The following is a 23182-nucleotide window of genomic DNA, read 5'->3' on the forward strand; positions in this document are numbered from 1 at the left end:
AGCAGGGCTGCTGAGTCCTAGAGAGAGCCGAATGCAGCACAGTCTGAGGGACGGGATTGGCTGCTGGGGTCTCTGGGAAGGGGAGGGGGTGGGGGTTGGGAAAGGAGCTCACCTGTGAGTGTGACTCTTTCCCCCCGGCTGAGGTCAGGTGAGGCTGTGGCTCTGGTACCAGTATCCTTTGTTGTCTCCCATAACATCCATTCTTCTCCCCCCTGCCCCACGGAGCACCCCCTCCTTTCTCCCTCCTCCCCAGGAGCACCCATCTCTCTCTCCTCCCTCCCCTCCGTCAGAGCTGGGTTGGGTGAGGTGCTGGGGGGAGGGGAGGCTGGCTGCTTGCTGAGGAATGAAAGTGAAAGTAACTCACTTCCTGGGCAGGCAGCCAGGATTGGAATGTCACACAGGGTTTGGATGGGGTTAGCTAGATGTGTGAAAAATCGGGATTGGGGTAGGGTGAGCAGGTATCCCTATTTTATAGGGACAGTCCCAATTTTGGGGTCTTTTTCTTATATGGGCTCCTTTTACCCCCCCACCCCCACCCATCCCTGTCCTGATTTTACACACTTTCTGTCTGGTCACTCTAGGTGGGGGTAATTGGTGCCTATATAAGACAAAGCCCCAAATATCGGGACTGGCCCTATAAAATCAGGACATCTGGATCTGGCCACCCTAGCTGGGGAGCGCCTCTCCCCCGGGCTGGCAGCTGCCAGCTATCCATCTCATCCGGGGGGAGCTGCATAGGGCAGGATGAGCTGCTGTGGCTCCATGCGTGCCCTGTCCCTGAGATCAGATGCTGTGCTAACTTCACCATGGTCCATAAGGCTGGTGGTGGTGCCCATTGGCGTGTGATTGGACCTGAGGGTTTGCTGCTGCTGTTGCCACTCTGCACCCCAAGAGGTGGATTTTGGGGTCCTGCAGTTTTCCACCTATCTCCTCCTCTACTGCAGCTGTTGGACCAGCAGGCTGGGGGGTGAACTAAGCATGAAAGCAGTACTGTGTTGCCATTTAGATTGTCATTTAACAACTTTGTTTGCCAAAAATTCTTGCTAACAATCCTGAATCCAATTTCAATATTATTTAAAAAAAAAATCAATCTTAGCCAAAAACAGAAAATTAAGTTGTTGACAATTATTAGTGACAGGTTTGGTTTGAGGCAGGGAGTGGGCCAATTTTCATCAGAGAAACAAAAAATGTTGACTGACTTTCCTATAGCCTGTTACTCCTGATAAGAGCCCTCCAACAACTGTAATATGCTCATCTCCTTACTAGTGTATAAAGCAGGGGTCGGCAACCTACGGCACATGTGTCAAAGGTGGCAGGTGAGCTGATTTTTGATGGTATGCAGCAGCAGGCTGAGCGGCTCAGCCCATCACTGCTCTGGGGTTCCGGCTGCTGCCCTATTGCCAGCTGGGATACCAGCCATCAGCCCCACTCAGCACCTGCTGCTGGCCTGGAGACCCCCAAGGAACCCCAGGCTGGCAGTGGGCTGAGCAGGCCAGCTGAACCACTCAACCTGCTGTCAGCCTGGGGTTCCATTCACTCAGCCGGCAGCGGGCTGAGTGGGCTGGTGGTGGGCTGAGCAGGGCCGGTGGGGGATTGAGTGGCTCAGTCTGCTGCCAGTCTGGGGTGCCAGCAGCACTCAGCCTACTGCTACTCCAGGGTTCCGGCTGCCGGCCCCTTGCCAGTCAGGAGCTCAGCCGCCAGCCCCACTCTGCCTCCTGCCAGCCTGGGTGAGCAGAATCCCAGGCTGGTAGCGGGATGAGGGGGGATTGGCGGCCGGGATCCTGGCTGGCAGGAGTTGGTGGTCAGAACCCCAGACCAGCAGCGGGCTGAGCAGGGCCTGGGATCCTTGTCTAGGGTTCCAGCCACCAGCCCGCTGCCGGTTTGGGGTTTCATTTACTCAGCTGGCAGTGGCCTGAGCAGGACCGGTGGCCAAGACCTCAGATAATAACAATAGTTTATTTATGTAATATAGACATAGAGAGAAACCTTCTACAAACATTAAAATGTATTACTGGCACGAGAAACCTTAAATTACAGTGAACTTGGCACACCACTTCTGAAAGGTTGCCGACCCGACGCCTGGTATAGAGTGACCATATGTTGTACTAAGATTCTCCTGCTTTTTTTTTCCCTGTGAGTCAGTATAACTTTTGCCAGCCCAGAAGTTGGGCAGCCAATGTTTTACGTTTTCACAATGTTTTCTCCAACTTTCATAAAGTAAATACATAGTTAATATGAGTTAAAAATGCCAGGGACACTTCTTTGTGAAGAATCTGTGCAGCAGATCATGCCCATAGACGATCCAGAAAAGAAATTTGAGGTTGAATTTTTTAATGTTGTGATGGATAAAGCAGTATCTGCTGTTGATGAAAGGTTTAATACCTTGCAAGTACACCATGAACAGTTTGGATTTTTGTATGACATAACTAAATTCAACGAAATAGGAAAACAAGAGCAACTAATGACAAAGTGCAAGAACCTAGAGAGCCTCCTGAAGCATGGTGATAGTTTTGATTTAAATGGACTTGAACTGTACGAAGAATTGAGTACACTGTCATCAATGTTGCCACATGCAAAATCAGTGATGGACATTGTACAGTTTATTCATACCCGCAAACTTGTTGACATATATCCTAATGTGTACATTGCCACTCGTATTCTACTGACAATTCCTTTAACAGTAGCATCAGGAGAATGGAGGTTCTCAAAACTAAAGCTCATTAAAAACTATCTCCGCTCTACAATGAGTCAGGAACACTCTAACTGGTCTTGCTATTCTTGCAATCGAACAAGACACGACTTTGTCTTTGTCATACGATGACATTATTACTGATTTTGCAGCCAAAAAAGCCAGAAAGATTGCTTTTAATTAAAAACAAATCTTTGTTTCAATACCTCTTCATATAAATTTCCAATAAAATTTTGATAAATTAAAAAAAAATTTGCATAATTCTGTCATCAGAATTTTTTCTATAGTGCTGTTTCTTTAGTGTTAGTCCATCAGCATTACAGTGTGCTTAATTAAGTTAAACTGGTTTTAATAACGTGAATGTGGCAAGTTTTCCAATATTGTAAGCTTATGTTTGTGTTGCTAAGAGCAGATCAGGCACAGGGGCACCAGTTTAATAATCTCGGCTAGGGCACCATAAATCCTAAGGCCGGCCCTGGTCTTGGCAATGTTAAATAGTTTATCGGACTATTACATTATCACTAGTATCTCAGAGGTTTGCAGCAAGCACTTGAAATTTGCCAGCGGTTTAGTCCTGTGGTCACGGGGGTACTATTTTGCTATTCCTTTGAAAAAATGACTAAAGTAAGTTTAAAAAAAAATTTAAAAAATCACCATTTGCACATGCACAATAAAGCTTGTTAGAGGAATGCTCCTAAATTCTCAGAAGGTTCCTTGTCCATTGAAGAATGTTCCCCAGACCAGTGACTCTCCTGAAACTGCCATGCAGACAGAACTGGGTCTGGATGGGACACAGATAACAAATCTTTCTCATCATGTTCCTCTCACTGCAACCGCCACTGCCAAAATGCATTGCCATGAGAGTGAGAAGTCCATAAGTTTTAATCTCACCTCTTCTGCTCAATTGTGTAAAGGATGGTGCACTTTAAGGCCTTGCTCAGTGATAAGAGTAACATATCTCTTTCTCTGAAGGGCGGCAAATGTCAACTGTCCAAACCATCCCATTTTACAGGAATATACAGTCTCTTATTTACTCTGACAAAGAAGTTCACTTCTATCCTAGTCGGGCATAGAGCACAGACCTTTAATATGGCCGACCCAAATCTGATCTGCTTATGCATACTGCCTTTAAGAATGAATGTTAAATCTTTGTGAAATGGACCTACTCACTACAACCTTTCAGTATTTTGAGTCTGCAGAGAGAATAACAGCCTACTTCTGGTGTCAGATAAGGATGCTAGCTCAGGAGTCTGGGCTGCATTACTGATGGTCTTGGGTTCAAACCCTGCTGATGATCATGAGAGGAGCACGTGAACTTACATTTTTCTTTAACACAAAACAAAAAACCACCAGCACATCCACACCTCAGAATTTGTATCTTAAAATATGCTACATTAAAAGAATGTTAAGTTTGCAAAATCACAAATTAAAAAGTTCAGGTTTCCTTAATTCTTTTCCCCTGGGTATGTATATATACATTATGATGGTATGTCATCATGTCTTTTAAAACTATTTTTAACTAAAACTCCTGCCTCGTTCTGTGTCTAGGATGGACTAATCAGGGTGGTGTAGTGAATGAGGCTGAAGTATTAGGATGCTCACTACATTTTCTGCAAAAACTGGATGGTGTGTATTGAATGAGGCAGGAAGTGAGAGGATGGTCTTGTGATTAAGGTGGTGACTAACTCATGAGAACTGAGTTCTATCCCAGAGTTTGCCACTGACTTGCTATGTATTCCTGAGCAAGTGGCTAAATGCACTGATTGTGTGATCTTCATGTTCTGGGTGCCCAACTTGAGACATTTGGGGTCTGACTTTTTCAGAAGCAAAACCAGAGGGGCTATCAAACCTTTTATCAGAATTAATAGAAATAATGTCCTGGGCAGAGAGAAATGCAGTATCTTTCAAGGAAGGTCATATAAAGGATGCACCTCAGCTGCTGCTTTTTTTTCTCTGCTTTGATCTTAATCCTAGTTTGCTGCTGTCCCAGAAGGCATTGTTTTCAGACTTTACAAAACTAGACAAGGAACCTCATTTGCACATGTGAAAAAAGACCCAGACCTCATGAATCAAGGGTCCTTTCTTAATCCTGATCCCTAGAGTATTTGCAATTGACAGCTTGGGTAACAGAAGAAAAGTGTAATTCACCAGCGAGTCTCTGTTTAGGGTCATTGATATGCTTTTAGCATCCAGATGGGACTCAACTATGAAAGCCTATTTATTCGTTTGGTCAGCTTTTACTTTTAGTATGAGAGGAACAAGAATCTCACAGGTCTGAGCATCCTGACTGGATGAGAGTTTCTTCAGGATGATTTCAGCAGACTCCTGTAAACAAGCAATATGTAGTAAGGAAAAAAACATCCCTCAGAAGTATTCTTTATGCAGGCTCATCAGCGTCCTTAACATCCACAAGACACCTTAAAAAGGCCAGAGTAAAAAGACCGTATGCAAATCCTGTTTTCTAAAATCAGATGTTTCTTGGTATTTAAACTCTGGCAGCTACTTCATACTATCTGTAGATCAAATTCTGCTTTTCTAGAGGCTATCTTCAAAATACTAGTTTTGAACAGTGGAATGATTTTAAATTAAATTTTAAATCACTTTAAAAATACTCAACGCCTCAACCTAATTTGAAAACTCATGTTACTCCAGTGGAAGACTAACATTCATAACGAACTAAATTATCAATGCTATTTTTAAACGTCACCAAGAGTGGGGGTATCTCATTTGAGTCTTACAAAATTGCAGTGAACAAAATATTGGAAAATTTAGGCCTTGATCCTGTGGAAACACTTATGCACAAAATAGCTTTACTTACATGAATAGTTCCAGTGACTTCAGTGACACTACTTGTGCTTAAAGTTAAGCTAGTGCGTACATATTTGAAGGATCAGAACTTTCTCTTTATAACACCAAAGTGGCATAAAATCTTTGACTACAAAACAAAATTACTTCAGTATTAACAAATGAAAACTGGGACTTGTGAATTTTTTCTTACACACAATCTCAGATGTTACTAAATATTTTCCTAATGCAATATTTTAAACATAATTGGAATCCTGGTCAAAAAATCAGTTAAAACGGAATCTGTTAAATTTCATTGAGGGCGCTTTAAAGTCAATCAGAATAAGAATTCTTGAAAAGGAAAACTGGCTTTGAAGCCTGATCTGTTTTCATGAAGTTTCTAATCTTTGGGTGCCTCAGGCCTAATGATGAATGTACTCATTGGGCACCTGCAGAAGAAGCCACAGCAGTTAACTGCTAAGATGTTACCTTAATGAACTGCACCTTATCTAAATGCAGTTTAGTAAAATTTTCTCATTCTTCTTGAACACTTCATTTTAAGAATTGAACGAGAATTCCTGTGCACATAATATAGTGCCATTGCTACCAATTTCAATATTTAGATCAATTCTGCAGAAAATCTCCTCAGACCAATATTTTTTTTTTTACCATATGAAAGTCTATTCTTTTCATTTAATTTGGGCCACTTTCTAATTTACTTTGAGACAGTATGTATGCGAAAATATTCCACTTCATTTCTTGAGGCATGACAAATGTATGACATTTATCCTGTTTGAATTTGGCAGCTACTGGACTATAGTTAGTAACAAACTGAATTTTTTCTTCTAGAGAGATGTGTATATATATACGTGCACTTTAAAGATAATATAATTTCAAGTTCTCTTAATGGTAAAAATAAAACAACCCACATTTGTTTCTCCAGCAGTGAAAGAACTTAACTGGTGGCTAAAAATATGGGGCAGGAGCTAGTCCTAGAGCCCCAAACAGCATCTGACTGCCTCTAATTTCCACAGAGAAGAGGCACAGTCCATTCACCCATACAGAATTAGTGGAAAAGCTACTAACAAGGAAATTTATGGTAAGAAACTTTCCCTTCCATCCTCTTTTACCCAGCCAGCTTGGATAGCCAGGAAAGTAAGGAAGGACTGGGTTTGTTTCCTCTTTTATACTGGCCTTGTAGACCTCATTCCTCCCAATTGATGGAGATGTCATTTTGTGCTCCTTGGAAATGACCTCTCTTCAAAGACCTGAAGAAGAAACTAGTATATTGTCAATCCCTGGACAAGTTCAAGCTATAGCCTGGAATTTAAGTATGAATCTTCTAGTTTTCAGGTACTCGAAACAGCTACTTGATATCCTGCACTCCTGAAAGCATTTTGCATCTGGGGCAGGGGTAGTAAATTATTTTTTGTCAAGGTCCAGACCCCCACCAAGGTCCTCTCGCCTCCCCTAATCCTCCGCTTGTTCCCCCTCCCCAAGCTCCCTGATGTCCTGCGTGCCCCCTCCAAATATTCCTCTGTGTCTCCAATTGAACTAAGTAGCAGAGATGGGGCCAGGGGAGAGGACTGGGTATGGGCTGGGATTTGGGTAGCAAAGCGTGGTGTGAATATATATGAGTACTTTTGAGCTTGGGGCCAGGAGGCAAAGCTGTGTCAAACTATGATCCAGCCAGCAGTGTGATGCCCCTTTGGCGGCTAGGATAAAAGAGGGGGCAGGAAGGAGGCTCCAGGTAGCGGGAGGGATCAAGGAGACTCCAGATAGCACGTGGGGGGATGGGGGGAGGCTGGGATGTGGCAAAAGCAGGTGACTGGAGGCAGACTGTGGAGGGAGAGAGGCCGGTTGAGGGGGGGAAGGGTTGGAGAGGGTTGGCCTCGAAGGATGGGGGTGGGAGGACATGAGGCCAGGGTGGATGGCTCTAGAGACTGCTCAGGAGCATGTGGTCAGGGTGGAGGGGGGTGGGCTTTGAGGATGGGGAACACAGGAGTGGAGTAGTGGGCTCCAGGGACCACTTGGAGCACAAGCACAGCTCTGCATGGCTTCAGTCCCAGCTCAGCTTCAGCCCACGCACAGAGGTGGCACGTAGCTGTGACACCCACTCCCCCCATCGCCGTATGGCCCTGCACCCCTCCCCCTGGACCCGTATAGCTCTGTGTCCCTCCATCCCCATGTGGCTCTGTACCCCCACCCAGCCACTCCCCTGTCCCTGTGTGTCCCTGTTCCCTCTCCCCCATCTCCATGTGTCTCTGTGCCCCCACCCAGCCACTCCCATTCCCTATGTAGCTCTGTACATCCTATGGGGGGGCACAGATGGAAGGGTTGGAGGGGGGTCATGTGTGCCCCCTGAGTTCTCGGGATCCCCAGAAATGAGGAGACAACACTCCTCCTGGCACTCTGTGTCCGTGCACCGCCGGGAGGGAGGAAGCAGCAGCGTGGGTAGTTGAACTGCTGCTCCTCCTCCCTCCTACATGGATCTGCTTCGCCTTCCCTACTGCTTGAGTCCCATGTGGTGCCTTTGCTTCTACCCTCGACTCACCTCGGTGGATGGTCTGCAGAGCAGGCAGCAGGGAAGGCAAAGCAGCCCCATGCGGGACGAGGGGTGAGCTCAGCCAGCCTCCAACACCCTCCCCATGCTACATGGAGAGCACAGCTGCCAAGCAGGGTACTGCCTCCTTGCTTCTTGTTGTACCCTCCAGAGGCATCCAGAGAAATGTGGGGGAGGGTCATGTGTTCCTGCTTGCCCTGCCCATGCTTTGCCCCCGCAGTTCACTGAAAAGTGTCTAGCAATCCAGATTTGGACCGTGGTCTACCTATTGACTACCCCTGGTCTGGGGCTTATGATGTATTTGAATGTGTTATTTCAGAAGGAGTGACAGCCCAAATTTCTCTTCCCTTCTTGTTTTGGACTCGTTTAAGGTTTGAATCTCAGCACTTTTGTCCTTGGCACTGCATTAGGATCTTTCCATCTTTGAAGATAGAGAATTTGGCTTCACATCCTTGTGTTCCTAAATAAACCAAAGTAATGGTGGAGCTTTGACCTCCAGTCAAAATTCCTCTGGCTAAGCTTGGTTTTGCATCAACTAGCGGGAAAGATTTTTTTATTTTATTTTATTTTATTTTTAAAGCAATACTTCATTTATTTTCTCATTTGTTAAAGTTGCTTTCCTTATAGGCATTATTATGGCAAGGAGATAATGTACTGAATGTTTTCTCCTTTTTTTTTTTTCCTGGGAAACTTGTATTCCAGACAACACCCGACTTTATACTTTAAGACTTTAATCACAGTTAACTCATACGATTAACTAAAAACAATTAATCACGATTAAAAAAATTAATCATGATTAATCATAGTTTTAATCACATTGTTAAACAATAGAATACCAATTGAAATGTATTAAATATTTTTGGATGTTTTTCTACATTTTCAAATATATTGATTTCAATTACAGCACAGAATACAAAGTGTTCACTTTATATTATTTATATTACAAATATTTGCACTGTAAAAAGGATAAAAGAAATAGTATTTTTCAGTTCACCTCATATAAGTACTGTAATGCACTCTATTGTGACAATGCAACTTACAAATGTAGGTTTATTTGGTTACATAACTTCACTCAGAAACAAAAGAATGTAAAACTTTAGAGTAGTGGTTCTCAGACTTTTGTACTGGTGATCCCTTTCACGTACCAAGCCTCTGAATGTGACCCCCTCTTATAAGTGAAAAACACTTTTTAATTTATTTAATACCATTATAAATGCTGGAGGCAAAGTGTGGTTTGTGGTGGAGGCTGACCGCTTGTGATCCCCCATGTAATAACCTTGCGACCCCCTGAGTGGTCCCGACCCCCAGTATGAGAACCCCTGCTTTAGAGCCTACAAGTTCACTCAGTATACCTGGGGGAATTCTGTGCCAAAAAAATAAAAAATTCTGCACACCATATTTTAAAAGTCTGCACATTCTGCATATTTTGTTTGTCAAAATAACATAGTATTATCACACCAATTTCAATTATTTTGGGTCATTTATTTCAAAATATCTGTCAGCAAGTATGTCTGTAACAATAGAAACAACAACAATTTTTTTTTGACAAATAGATTCCTTACTAGGCATATTAATATAGAACTCTGAATAATAATTCATTTAAACTGCAATACAGAACTGTATTTCCTGCACCCCTCAGAAGCAGTTGAAAAGCTTGGTGGAGTCAGGGATAATGCAGGAGCTGAGGGAGAGGGAAGTAAATTGCTGGGAAGGAGCCTGGATGTGAACTTGGAGGATTGTTGGGTATGTGTGGGAAAAGTATGGAACCATTTTTTTGCGGGGGGTGGGTGAGGAGGTATTGTTAGGGAGCTTCCCCCATGCAGACCCTGGCTGATCTCTAGCCTCTCCCATTCTGTCAGGCACATCTGTCCCTGTCCCCATGTGTTCCTGCACCCCCATGTGTCCTTTCAGCCCCTGTCCACGAGTCCCTCCACCCCTACTCAAATACTCACTCTCCCCATCGCCATATGGCCCTGCACCCCTCCCCATGGACCAATGTGGCTCTGTACCCCCCCCATCCCCATGTGGCTCTGTGCCCCCACCCAGCCACTCCCCATCCCCATGTGGCCCTGCACCTCCCTCCCCGCTGTGGACCTGTGCCTCCACTCTCATTCAGCCCCTGCCCCAATCTGTCCTCTCGCACTAGTCCTTATGAGCGCCTATCTGACCCTCCCCAGCACCCCATGCTGTCAGTCTCCCTGTCGCCCCATCTCCTGACCTGGCCTGACAGGCACTGTGAAAAAGGCAGGCTGGTTCTCTTCACTCTTCTAGTGCCACAACGCCCTCTGGTGGGCAAAAGGTGGAACTGCACCAATATTTTGGCAGAAGCTTTTTTCTGCGCAAATATGCATGAGTCATTAAATATATAAATATATAAAATAAAAATATGCGTGACTCATTAATTATGTGTGCACACAGTAGCGGAGAATTCCCTCAGGAGTATCTCAGTCCTACTTCTTGTTCAGCCAGTTGCTAACACAAACAAGTTTGTTTACATTTATGGGCAACAATGCTGCCCGATTCTGATTTGCAGTGTCACTTCAAAGTGAGAACCGGTGTTCATATGGCACTTGTGTAGCCAGCATTACAAGTTATTTAGATGCCAGATATGCTAAAAATGTATTTGCTCTTTTATGCTTCGGGCACAATTCCAGAGAACATGCTTCCATGCTGATGAAGCACATTAAAAAAAGTGCTAATTAAATTTGTGACCGAACTCCTTGGGGAAGAATTGTATGTCTCCTGATCTATGTTTTACCTTGTCTGAGATGTCACCTGTTGTGCTGGGGTCCCACTAGTTCTGCCCATTCCACCAGCTTGGATTTCCTCACCCTGTTCTAGCTGTGGCAGGCCCTCAAGCCTTCTCTAGCACGCACACAGGTAAGGCCACACCCAGCTGCGGACACAGACTGTAATCAGCTCTGTGTGGGAAGATTCAGCTCGGGGATTTACTCAGAACTGACATGCATACCTCCTTTGGAGTGTTGTAAACCCAAAATAATGTCTTGTGCTGTATAAAGAGATCTGTGCAGCGCAGACTAGTAAAAATCGCCCCCTCCTTGAATGTGGTGAGAGAGATGCACAGATTTTGCCCAGTCCCTCCCTCAGATATGAATTGTACAAACTGGGATTTGTAATAAACAAAAAATAAGTTTATTAACTACAAAATGTGAATTTTAAGTGATTAAAGGGAGCTCAAAGAGAACAAAGCAGATTACTGAGCAAATAAAACACGCAAACTACACTTAATACACTCAAGAACCAGGTTACAGAATATATTTTCTCACCCTAAATGTTGTTTTAGGCAGGTTGCAGAGTTTCTGTAGCTTAGAGTTCCACTTATTTCTCTTTGCAGACTGGACCCTGTCTAAACCTGGAGTCAGCCCCCTGCCTTTCTGTTCAGGTGTTTTTAGCAATCTCCCTTCTTGGACAGGGAGGCAATGGAGAAGAGTCCTGATTGATATACTTCCCAGGCTTAACTAGAATTCACATAAATTGGGAACTCTTTGTTTCCAGTGGAAAAATGCCAGCAATGTCCAAAGTGGTACTTCGTACCAGGTGACATCATCAGATGACCCTGCAGTGTCAAAGCAACATCCCAGCAAGCTGTTGAGGACAGTGGGAGATTAGTATCTTCATTGTCTGTACGCACAACTGGATCTGGCACTGACGGATCTGGTGGAGTGCCACTCGTCCCTGTGGTGAGCACCGCTCTGGGCCCTTCCCAGCCAGCACCAGTGGCACGACTGCAACTGCCAAACACCCACCATGCTCACAGGAAGCACAGCCATGGGCAAAAAGGTGGCTTTCCGATGGGGACTGCCTCTAAATGCAGCATTGCCTCCCCAAGCTGTGCTAGGTTGGGTGAGAAGTTGTGCATTAACCTGGTTGCTCCAGCACCGAAGAAGTCCTTATCAGAGCATAAGAGGTTACTAGTGGCGTTCGTCAGGGATCAATTTTCGGACCAGTCTTATTTAATCTTTTTATTCTCCTTCGAGTGATTGCTCATATGCTTTCCAGTTAGGTGTGTGCGCACCGCGTGCACGTTCGTCAGAGAAACTTTTACCCTAGCAACACTCGGCGGGTTGGCTGGACGCCCCCTGGAGTGGCGCCGCTGTGGCGCCGGATATATACCCCAGCCTATCCGGCCACCCTTAGTTCCTTCTTACCGCCCGTGTCGGTCTTTGGAACAGTGGAGTGCGGCTTAGCTGACCTCCACCTTCCCTAGCTACTCGTAGTCTTTTCTAGTTGTTATATTCATAGGGTAGTTAACTGTTATTGTATATATATAGTTCGTTAGATTTAGTTATAGTTCATAGTTATAGTTGTTAGTTAGTAAGTGTTGCGGGGTTCGGGGGGTAGCCCCTTCCCCGCACTCGGTGCCGGAGCTCATGCCTGGCTCACCGGGTTTCAAACAGTGCTCGGCCTGTCATAGGCCGATGCCAACAGAAGATCCCCACGACTCCTGTTTGAAGTGCTTAGGGAAATCGCACTTATCGGCTAAGTGCCCAATTTGCAAGGCTTTTAAGCTGAGAACTAAAAAGGAGCGGGACATTAGGTTAAAGCAGCTCCTAATGGAAGCGGCACTGACACCATTGCCCTCGGCACCGAGCACGAGCCAGTCGGTGAGCAGAGGCACCCCTACGGCACCAGGCGTCGCCGGTACGCCTAAGGATTCCCGGCACCGGCCACTGCCGGCACCGAAATCGACTCCGCTCCGCTCCCTCTCCCCGAGGTCAAAGACGGCGAAGGGTCAGACAGCAACACCCGCATTGCAGCCAGAGACTGCGCCTAGGTCTGACCGCCCGGCACCAATACCTGCCGCGGCGCAGCCAAAACCGGTACCGTCGATTCCAGCCCCACGAGGGCCGTTGAGTCCGGCACCTGACAGCTCCCTGGCACCTGCCGTGGTAGAGCTCACTTTGCTGTCTACCCCGGAGACTTTTTCCGCGGCGAGGGACTTGATCGCCATCACCGAGGCGACACCGCCCCTACCCCCGGCACCGCCGGTGCGGGTATTGCAGTCCATGGGCAAGCCGACCCTGACCAGACCACCATCTGTCAGCGTAGCGGACCGGCACCGCTCAAGATCACGATCCCGCAGGTGCTCTGGGTCGAGACGTCGCTCCCACTCTCGACGTCGCTCTCAGTCCCGGCACCGTTCCTCACCACGGCACCGGTCGGACTCTCGGCACCGGTCAGGCTCTCGGCACTGGTCAGTCTCTCACTCCCCAACCCTCTACTCACGGTACCGCTCCAATTCCCGGCACCGTCCCAGGCACCGTACCTCCCGGAGCAGGTCAAGGCATAGAGACTCGAGATACAGGTCGACCTCCCGGCACCGGTCCTGTCGCAGGTCCCGGTCTCGCTCTTGGTATCGCTGTGTGTACCGGCACTGGTCCCCACGATCGAGGGGTGAGAGATCCGTCGGGACTTCGGCTCCAGGCTTTTCTGCTCCACCATGGCCGTCCAGACACACGTCTGTATCCTCCCAGGCGGACAGCTACTATGACCGGGATCGGGATATGGAGGTACCTACAGGAGTTTTCCAGGACTCTCGGCCGCAGGACATAGGACCTCAACAGTGGTCCTTCTGGACACTCTGGGCGTGCCATCAAGCCCAGGGTGCTCCCCTAGTCCAGACCCGCTCTGCTGCCTCAGAACATCGGGCACCAGAGGCCACCATTTCCCTCCCCTCCCCCCCCCGCGGTTGAGTCGGAGGAGCACGCGACACATCCTCCGGACTCCCCGGGGCAGCTGGAGCAGGAACCGTCCCAGGAGCAGGAGGCCATCCAGGACCCTCTCATTCCTGGGGTATCCTCCTCCTCCTCACCAGATGAGGCTGTGGCAGGGACCTCATCATCAGGGCCCCCACTGATAGACCTCAGGGCCCATCAGGACCTCCTTCGCAGGATGGCCCTCAATATCAACCTCCCAGTGGAGGAAGTCCCAGAAGTCGAAGACCCCGTAGTGAGCATCCTCACCGCTTTGGTCGTCCCAGGAGCTGTCTCCACATAAACGTCCGGGAGTTGAGAGCAGTCCACCTTGCGTGCCAGGCGTTTCAGCAACATCTTCACGGCCGTTGTGTTTCGGTATTCACGGACAACACAACGGCCATGTACTACATCAGCAAACGAGGGGGACCCGCTCGTCTCCCCTGTGTCAAGAGGCCATTCGACTCTGGGACTTCTGTATAGCCCACTCGATAGACCTCGTGGCGTCCTTTCTTCCGGGGGTCCGGAACACTCTGGTGGATCGGCTTAGCTGGTCCTTCCTATGTCACGAATGGTCAATAAGACCGGACGTCATCCATTCGATCTTCTGGAGGTGGGGATTTCCCCTCATAGACCTGTTTGCCTCCCGCTCGAACAGGAAGTGCCAGGAGTTCTTCTCCTTTCAGGGTCTCTCTCCGGGGTGATCACAGACGCATTCCTCCTGTCGTGGAGGCACCACCTGCTGTATGCCTTCCCTCCGTTTTTTCTGGTGCACAAGGTCCTGTTAAAGCTCCGCAGGGACAAAGCACTTCTGATCCTGATCGCGCCTGCGTGGCCTAGACAGCACTGGTACACTACCCTGCTAGATCTGTCCATGGACACCCCAGTTCCCCTCTCTCTCCTCCCAGACCTGATGACGCAAGACCACGGCAGCTTCGTCACCCAGACCTGCGAGCCCTCCACCTCACGGCGTGGCTCCTGCATGGCTAAACACAGCGGAGTTGTGCTGTTCCGCTCCGGTTCAGCAGCAGGAAGCCTTCTACCCGCTCCATGTATTTGGCGAAGTGGAAACGCTTCTCTTGCTGGTGCACAACTCAGGGCATTACTCCTTCGGAGACCTCGATTCCCATGGTCCTAGACTACCTCTGGTACCTTAAGCAACAGGGCCTGGCGACATCCTCTCTGAAGGTGCACTTAGCGTCTATATCCACTTTCCGGCCAGGTGAGGGTGGCCACTCCGTGTTCTCCCACCTCTTGGTCTCTCGGTTCATTAAGGGCCTAGAGCGTCTCTATCCCCCCGTATGTCACCCTGCCCCTACCTGGGATCTCAGTTTGGTCCTAAACAGACTAATGCACCCACCCTTTGAGCCGCTAGCGACTTGCTCGCTCCTGTACCTATCATGGAAAACAGTCTTCCTGGTGGCCATTACATCGACCAGGCGGGTCTCCGAGCTGAGAGCACTCACGGTGGACCCGCCCTACACTGTTTTTCATAAAGACAAGGTACAACTGCGCCCTCATCCGGCGTTCCTCCCTAAGGTTGTGTCTGCCTTCCATACCAACCAGGACATCTTCCTCCCGGTCTTCTTTCCAAAGCCCCATTCTTCTCGGCGGGAGCAGCAGCTACACTCCTTAGATCTACGCAGGGCACTCGCTTTCTATATTGAGCGGACGAAGCCGTTCTGGAAGTCTCCCCAACTGTTCGTGGCGGTCGCGGAATGGATGAAAGGTCTGCCAGTCTCCTCCCAGAGAATCTCCTCCTGGGTAACTGAGTGCATCCGCACATGCTATGATCTAGCTCATGTCCCTTCGGGGCACCTCACAGCGCACTCTACTAGAGCTCAAGCGTCATCAGCCGCCTTCCTGGCATGTGTGCCTATCCAGGAGATATGCCATGCAGCCACCTGGTCATCGGTCCACACCTTCACCTCGCACTACGCGCTGGTCCAGCAATCTAGAGATGATGCAGCCTTTGGCACAGCGGTTCTGCATACTGCAGCATCTCACTCCGACCCCTCCGCCTAGATAAGGCTTGGGAATCACCTAACTGGAATGCATATGAGCAATCACTCGAAGAAGAAAAAACGGTTACTCACCTTTGTAACTGTTGTTCTTCGAGATGTGTTGCTCACATCCATTCCAAACCCACCCTCCTTCCCCACTGTGGGAGTAGCCGGCAAGAAGGAACTGAAGGGTGGCCGGGTCGGCTGGGGTATATATCCGGCGCCATAGTGGCGCCACTCCAGGGGGCGCCCAGTCGACCCACCGAGTGTTGCTAGGGTAAAAGTTTCTCCGAACGTGCACGCGGCGCGCACACGCCTAACTGGAATGGATATGAGCAACACATCTCGAAGAACAACAGTTACAAAGGTGAGTAACCGTTTTTTACTGACCTTGGCACAAAAAGTGGGAATGTGCTAATAAAGTTTGCGGATGACATAAAGCTGGGAGGTATTGCTAACACAAAGAAGGACCGGGATATCTTATAGGAAGATCTGGATGACCTTGTAAACTGGAGTAATAGTAATAGGATGAAATTTAATAGTGAAAAGTGCAAGGTCATGCATTTAGGTATTAATAACAAGAACTATTGTTATAAGCTGGGGACACATCAGTTGGAAGTAACAGAGGAGAAGGACCTTGGAGTATTGGTTGATCACAGGATGACTATGTGATATGGCTGTTAAAAAAAGCTAATGCGGTTTTAGGGTACCTCAGGCTAGGTATTTCCAGCAAAGATAAGTTGGTGTTAATACCGTTATACAAGCCACTGGTGAGATCTCACCTGGAATACTATGTGCAGTTCTGGTATCCCATGTTTAAGAAGGATGAATTCAAACTGGAATAGGTACAAAGAAGGGCCACTAAGGTTTTCCATTCCTTGGATCATCCATGTTATGAAAGGAGACTCAATGAGCTTGGCTTATTTAGCCTAACCAAAAGAAGGTTGAGGGGGAATATGATTGCTCTTTATAAATAAATCAGAGGGATAAATATTAGGGAGGGAGAGGAATTATTTAAGCTTAATACCAATGTAGACACAAGAACAGATGGATATAAACTGGACAGTAGGAAGTTTAGATTTGAAATTAGATGAAGGTTTCTAACCATTAGAGGAGTGAAGTTCTGGAACAGCCTTCCAAGGGAAGTAGGGGGGGCAAAAGACATATCTGTCTTTAAGACTAAGCTTGATAAGTTTATGGAGGGGATGGTATGATGGGATAGCCTAATTTTGGCAATTAATCTTTGATTATCAGCAGGTAAGTTTGCCTATTGGTCTGTGATGGGATGTTAGATGGGATGGGATCTGAGTTACTACAGAGAATTCTTCCCTGGGTACTGGCTGGTGGTTCTTGCCCACATGCTCAGAGTTTAACTGATTGCCATATTTGGGGTCAGGAAGGAATTTTCCTCCAGGGCAGATTGGCAGAGGCCCCGGAGGTTTTTCGCCTTCCTTTGCAACGTGGGGCATGGGTCACTTGCTGGTGGATTCTCTGCAGCTTGAGGTCTTCAAATCACAATTTGAGGACTTCAGTAACTCAGACATAGGTTAGGGGTTTGTTACAGAAGTGGGTGGGTGAGATTCTGTGGCCTGCATTGTGCAGGAGGTCAGACTAGATATTCATAATGGTCCATTCTGACCTTAAAGTCTGTGAGTCTAAGTCGAAGCACTGTGCTCCATTGGCCCTGCTACTTTCACTCCTGGTTCCATCCACTTCACTGGGACCATCTGGACTTGCACGCCTGGTCCCCATGTACATTGGGGCACTTGTTCCCACTCATGTCAGTGGTTGAACTGATGCTGCCTTATGCCGGCTCTCCTCCATGCTCTGGGACTCGTTACTTCCAGACTGCTGTATCCCGCAGATGAGCCGCTTCTTCTCCAGCATCCTGCTCCCCTCTGTCTCTCTCTCTCTCTCTGCTGGGCCCTTCCACAGCGGAACCTTTTGCTCTTGGACTGTCCAGCCTTGTTTCATCTGAGACTGATGGTTCTGGCGGTCCCAACGGCTCTGCCCCTACTGGACCTGTCTTCAGCCTCCGTGTGGTCCTCTGAGCCAGACTATGCCTTCATGCCCTCATGGTCACATAATTTGGACCCACAGTGCCACCCATACCAACCTATGCATGCTCCGCTGGTCGACCCATGCTTCCACTATCTGCAGGCATCGCCAATGGCTGGTGACCTCTATGCTTGGCCATACTGGGCCGCTTGGGATCCCTACCGAGACCATGAGGGGCAACCATGCCCTCATCATTGCTGTCCCCTATGCACACAGTCCCTCCCTCTGTCTATGAGGAGCCCCAGTATGTTCTGGCACTGCTGGCACTTATGGTACCGATGGTACTATCAGACTCACCAGTCCCTATTTGCATCTCTTCCTCCCTGAACAGTACACTTATTCTATCCTTACTCTCTCTGTCTCCCCTCCCCGGACGGCCACCTGAAATACCAGGATCTGCTTCGACAGATGGCTACAGCCCTCATCCTACCCATAGAAGACATACAGGACCCCCAGAGCCAGTTTCTGGGTATATTACACCCCCGCCCCCTGGGCCTTTCCTTACCTCCCTGCCTATTCTCAAGACCATTTTACAACTGGCCTAGATGGTCTGGCACACCTGGCCTCTTGTGCCCCTATTCGCAAGGGGGTAGAGCATCGTTATTTCATGCTCTACAAAGGCACAGACTTTCTGTTTACTCAGTCGCCACTGTACTCTCTTTAGTCCACACGGTGACTGAACGCAACCCGCAACAGCATTTTAAATCCATCCCCTTCACCCAGATCACGCCGCCAAAATGCTGGACCTGCTGGGCTGCAAGGTCTGCTTTTCTGTGGGTCTCCAATTCTGCATAGCCAGCTAGCAGGCCATCCTGGCAGGCTTTCCAGAGAAGCATCAGGACTTCCAACATCTTCTGGATGAAAGCAATTTGGTCACCAGGGTGGCTCTCCAGGCAGTGGCTGATTCTGCTGATACTGCGTCCCTCTCTCTGGCTTCAGGGTTTGTCCTCTGCCGTGATTCCTGGCTGCAATGTAGCGAGTTTCCAAAGGAGGTCCAGACTACACTCAAGGACCTCCCCTTTGATGACAGCAAACTATTTAGTGACAAAACTGATGAATGCCTGCACTCCCTTAAGGACTCATGCCACCTTCCAGTCATTGGGTATACATACCCTAACCCCAACACACAGGCAACAGAGGTTGACCTTCAGACCCTACCCTGGTGCCACTTACCAGCCCTATCCTCGATGTCCATTGGCACTGTCTCGTTATCACCTGTGCTCACAGTGATCCCACTTTTCTGCTCCTGCTGCTCCTGCCACTTCTGCCTTCCTGCAACGTTCCTCCAAGCAGTCCTTTTGACTCCTTCCCCAAGAAGTGTGAACTTCCAGGCACCCCCCAAGTTGTTTTCGGGGGTCGTCTTGCCCTCTTCGGTTACAACTGAGGTGTGATTACCACCAATCTCTGGCTGCTGGACATTGTTCATTGGGGTACCTCAGAATTCCTCTCCTTTCCACCGTGTCACTCACCCTGGAGTCCTCCCGAACATATCTCCCAATACCATCTTCTCCAAGAGGAAGCGGGTGCCCTCCTCCAGAATTGTGCCATAGAACCTGTTCCACAGTGCTACCACAGCCATGGTTTCTGTTCTCTTTACTTTCTCATACTGAAGAAGGGAGATGGTCTCCATCCCATTTTGGACCTCTTGTTGTTCAATAAATTTATCCACAGATTTTGCTCTCGGATGGTCATACTCCCCCTTCATCATACCTTCTCTTCCCCCTTGAGCCTGGTTCATGGCTCTTAATATGAAGGATGCATATTTCCATATAGACATCCACCCCACTCATTGCAAATTCCTCTGCTTCATGGTAGGGCATTCCTTCTACCAATTCCAGGTCCTTCCCTTTGAGATTGCTGCTGCCCCCTGCGTATTTACAAAGGTTTTCGCCATCATGGCAGTCCACACGCATCTCCTGGGTCACTCTGTATTTCTCTACCTTGGCTTCTTGTGGCACCATCCTGGACCCACCCCTTCACCATTATCTGGACCTTTACGCATCCTCCTCAACACCTCCATGACCCCAGTCTCCACTCCCTATTTCATCTCTGATGCACGCTGTGCTGGGACCTCTTCCAACACCGGAGAACCACAAGCTTCCCCACTTTTGCTCTAGGGACACCCTCGGACTGGGTTGCTGGGGCAACAACCTTCTGATCCCGTGGTTCACTGACTTCCGCTATGCCTTTCCCCCCCATCTCCTTGCTTCCCCAAGTCCTGCTCTAGGTATGCCATGACCATGCAACAATCATTCTAATTGTCCCTTCCTGGCCTCACCAGTGTTGGTACATGGATCTCCTTCACCTTTCCACTTGCCCTTTGATCCATCTTTCAGTCCTCTTGGCTCTCCTCACACAAGCTCATGATCGCCCGAGTCACCCCAACCCAGGCCCTCTCCATCTCATGGCCTGGTATTTGGATAGAGTTAGTGCGTCGACAAGTTATTCTCTGCCCCCCTCTGTGACATCCTTACACATAGCCCACGCCCATCCACTCAGGCCTGCTACCAGGTCAAGTGGTGGTGTTTTATTGCATGGGCGTGCTGTCACCATCACCCCATTGACTCTGTCTCTATTCCTTTTCTCGTCGACTACCTCCTTCACCTACGCCAGTCGAACCTCACCAACTCCTCCATCTGCACCCACCTGGCAGTGCTTAGTGCTTTTCTTCCCCCCTGTGGATGGGTTCTCTGTCTTCTCTCACGCAACCACATCCTGCTTCCTTCATGGCCATCTCAATGCTTTCCCCACTGTGTATAAACCAACCTCCTCTTGGGACCTTAATCTCATTCTCTCTGCCTTAATCTTAACTCACCCTTTGAACCACTCACAATCTGCTCCCTGGCCCACTTTTCCATGAAAATAATCTTCTTGATGGCCATCACATCCGTGAGGTAAGTTAACAGACTTACCCGCCATTCACCATCTTCCTCCGTCTCCATCCCAAGTTCCTTCCCAAGGTGCCCCCCCCATTTCACCTCAACCAGTGTGTGCATCTGTCAATCTTTTCCTGTAAACCGAATGCCTCCTCCTGTGAGTTTGCGTTCCACATTTTAGATGTTCGCTGGGCATTGGCCTTTTATCTCCAACACACCCGCACCTTCCAAGTGTCTCCTTGACTCTTCTTCGCCGTTGTAGAGCGCTGCCAGAGTTGCACTCTTTCTTCCCGGTGACTCTCCAAGTGGATTTCTTGCTGCATCAGAGACTGCTATATGCTCTCCCATGTCTTCCTTCTCTCCTCCTCACCCCCCGCAAAGTCACAACACTCTCTACCCAGGCATATGCTGTGTCAAGGTTACTTCCCCACTCTGCACTTTAGGGTACAGATGTGGGGACCTGCATGGACACTTCTAAGCTTAATTACCAGCTTAGATCTGGTATCGCTGCCACCACCCCCAAGCACTTCTTTTCTTCCCTGGGTAGTCTTGAGAGACTTCACCAGTTTCCTGGTGAACACAGATCCAAACCCCTTGGATCTTAAAACAAGGAAAAATCAATCAGGTTCTTAAAAAGAAAGGTAAAAATCATCTCTGTAAAATCAGGATGGAAAATACTTTACAGGCTAATCAGATTTGTACAGCCCAGAGGAACCCCCTCTAGCCTTAGGTTCAAAGTTACAGCAAACAGAGGTAAAATCCTCTCAGCAAAAAGGAACATTTACAAGTTGAGAAAACAAAAATAAGACTAACACGCCTTGCCTGGCTGTTACTTACAAGTTTGAAATATGAGAGACTGATTCAGAAAAATTTGGAGAGCCTAGATTGATGTCTGGTCCCTCTTAGTCCCAAGAGCGAACAACCCCCAAAACAGAGAGCACAAACGAAGACTTCTCCCCACCAAGATTTGAAAATATCTTGTCCCCTTATTGGTCCTTTTGGTCAGGTGTCAGCCAGGTTTCCTGAGCTTCTTAACCCTTTACAAGTAAAAGGATTTTGGTGTCTCTGGCCAGGAGGGATTTGATAGTATTGTACACAGGAGGGCTGTTCCCTTCCCTTTATAGTTATGACATGCTGTGATATCAGCTTCCTTGTGGATGTTCCCTGGAATGACATTTGTAGGGCAGCCACCTCACACCTTTTCCACCCATTAAGCCATTGCCCTGTCGTGGCATTGAATGCTGCTGTTGGTCCTTCAGACTGTGTCTTCTGGTGAGCCCTCACGCCTGCCTCCACACTGAGCACTGCTCGCTACTTTCCCACATTTGGAGTCCACATAGGGACTGTCATTTGAAGAAGAAGAGAAGGTTACTTACTGTATCTGGAGGTTCTTTGAGATGTGTGATCCCTGTCTGGATTCTAATCCCACCCTCCATCCCCTTTGCTTTAAGCTCCTCTGCTTCCTGGTATGAGGGAACTAGAGCATTGTCGACCAACACAGCCTCTTAAAGCCTTGGACGCAGTTGACACGTGTGCAGGTCAGTGGACACTACTATGTACAATTGCGGCTCTGGCGCATGGTGTGCACAGGGCCAGCTTTAGGAAGTGCGGGGCCCAATTCGAACACTTTCGGTGGGGCCCTGGCAGGGATGACTTAAAAAGAAAAAAGTTTAAAAAAAGCCTTCCATTTCTTCCATGTATTATTTACTTTCCATAACTATATAAATAATAAAATTGTATATTATGTACATTGCATCATATATGCTGTTGATTGGTTATTAATGACTGCCCTTTCACATGTGTGGGTCCCCGCCACTCCTTGGGGGTGTGCACATGTGTGGGTTCCCGCTGCTTCCTGCCCACCTCATTGAAGCAGGTGTGCAGGTTACTGGCCTGGGAACTGCAGGGCAGCAGTGGACATGGGGCTGGTTCGAGGCAGGGCAGGGGCTGACTGGAGGTAGGGTCTGGCTGCAGGCAGGGCAAGGGGTGCGGGGCTGGCTGGAGACAGGGGAGTGTGAGGTGGGCTGACTTCAGGCAGGGCCACAGGGGGGTGCAGCAGGGGTTGGCAGGGCTGGAGACAGGAGTATGAGACTGGCTGGCTTCGCGCAGGGGGGTGCAGCAGGGGTTGGCTGGAGACAGGGCAGGGCAGTGCAGGGCTGGTGCAGGCAGCGGGGGGCGGGGCTGGTGCTGGCAGGGCAGAGGGTGCAGCAGAGGCAGCTGGAGGCCCGGCCCTTTAAAAAGCCCCCAAGCCCCCTGCTATCCCAGGGCTCTGGGGGCTATTTAAAGGGCCCGGGACTCCCCTGCTTCTACCCCGCCCCGGACCTTTTAAATAGCCGTGGGAGCCCCAGGGCTCTGGGAGCTATTTAAAGGGCCTGGAGCTCCAGCCGGGGGCACAGGGCTTGCCGCGCTCCAGCCGGAGCTCCAGCCAGGAGAGCGGGTCCGTGGGGCTTGTCGCGCTCCGGCCGGAGCTCCAGCCGGGGCCGCGGGGCTTGTCG

At 48.7% G+C, this 23182-nt stretch overlaps 1 protein-coding gene across 10 annotated transcripts in view; it reads left to right on the plus strand.

Annotated features, from left to right (window-relative positions):
• Positions 1-23182, plus strand: part of ADARB1 (adenosine deaminase RNA specific B1) — a 277040-nt gene that overhangs the window by 56236 nt on the left and 197622 nt on the right. The window contains exons 2-3 of one of the 10 annotated variants that reach the window (XM_050916507.1): positions 6417-6572; positions 22139-22225. The exons of 8 other annotated variants lie outside the window; for them this stretch is intronic. The gene's annotated coding sequence lies outside the window, so the exon portion shown is untranslated. The remainder of the gene's footprint in view (positions 1-6416; positions 6573-22138; positions 22226-23182) is intronic. One more of the 10 variants, XM_050916513.1, reaches the window with a different exon arrangement.

This window comes from Gopherus flavomarginatus, chromosome 10 (assembly GCF_025201925.1).
Source record: "Gopherus flavomarginatus isolate rGopFla2 chromosome 10, rGopFla2.mat.asm, whole genome shotgun sequence".
NCBI lineage: Eukaryota > Metazoa > Chordata > Testudines > Testudinidae > Gopherus > Gopherus flavomarginatus.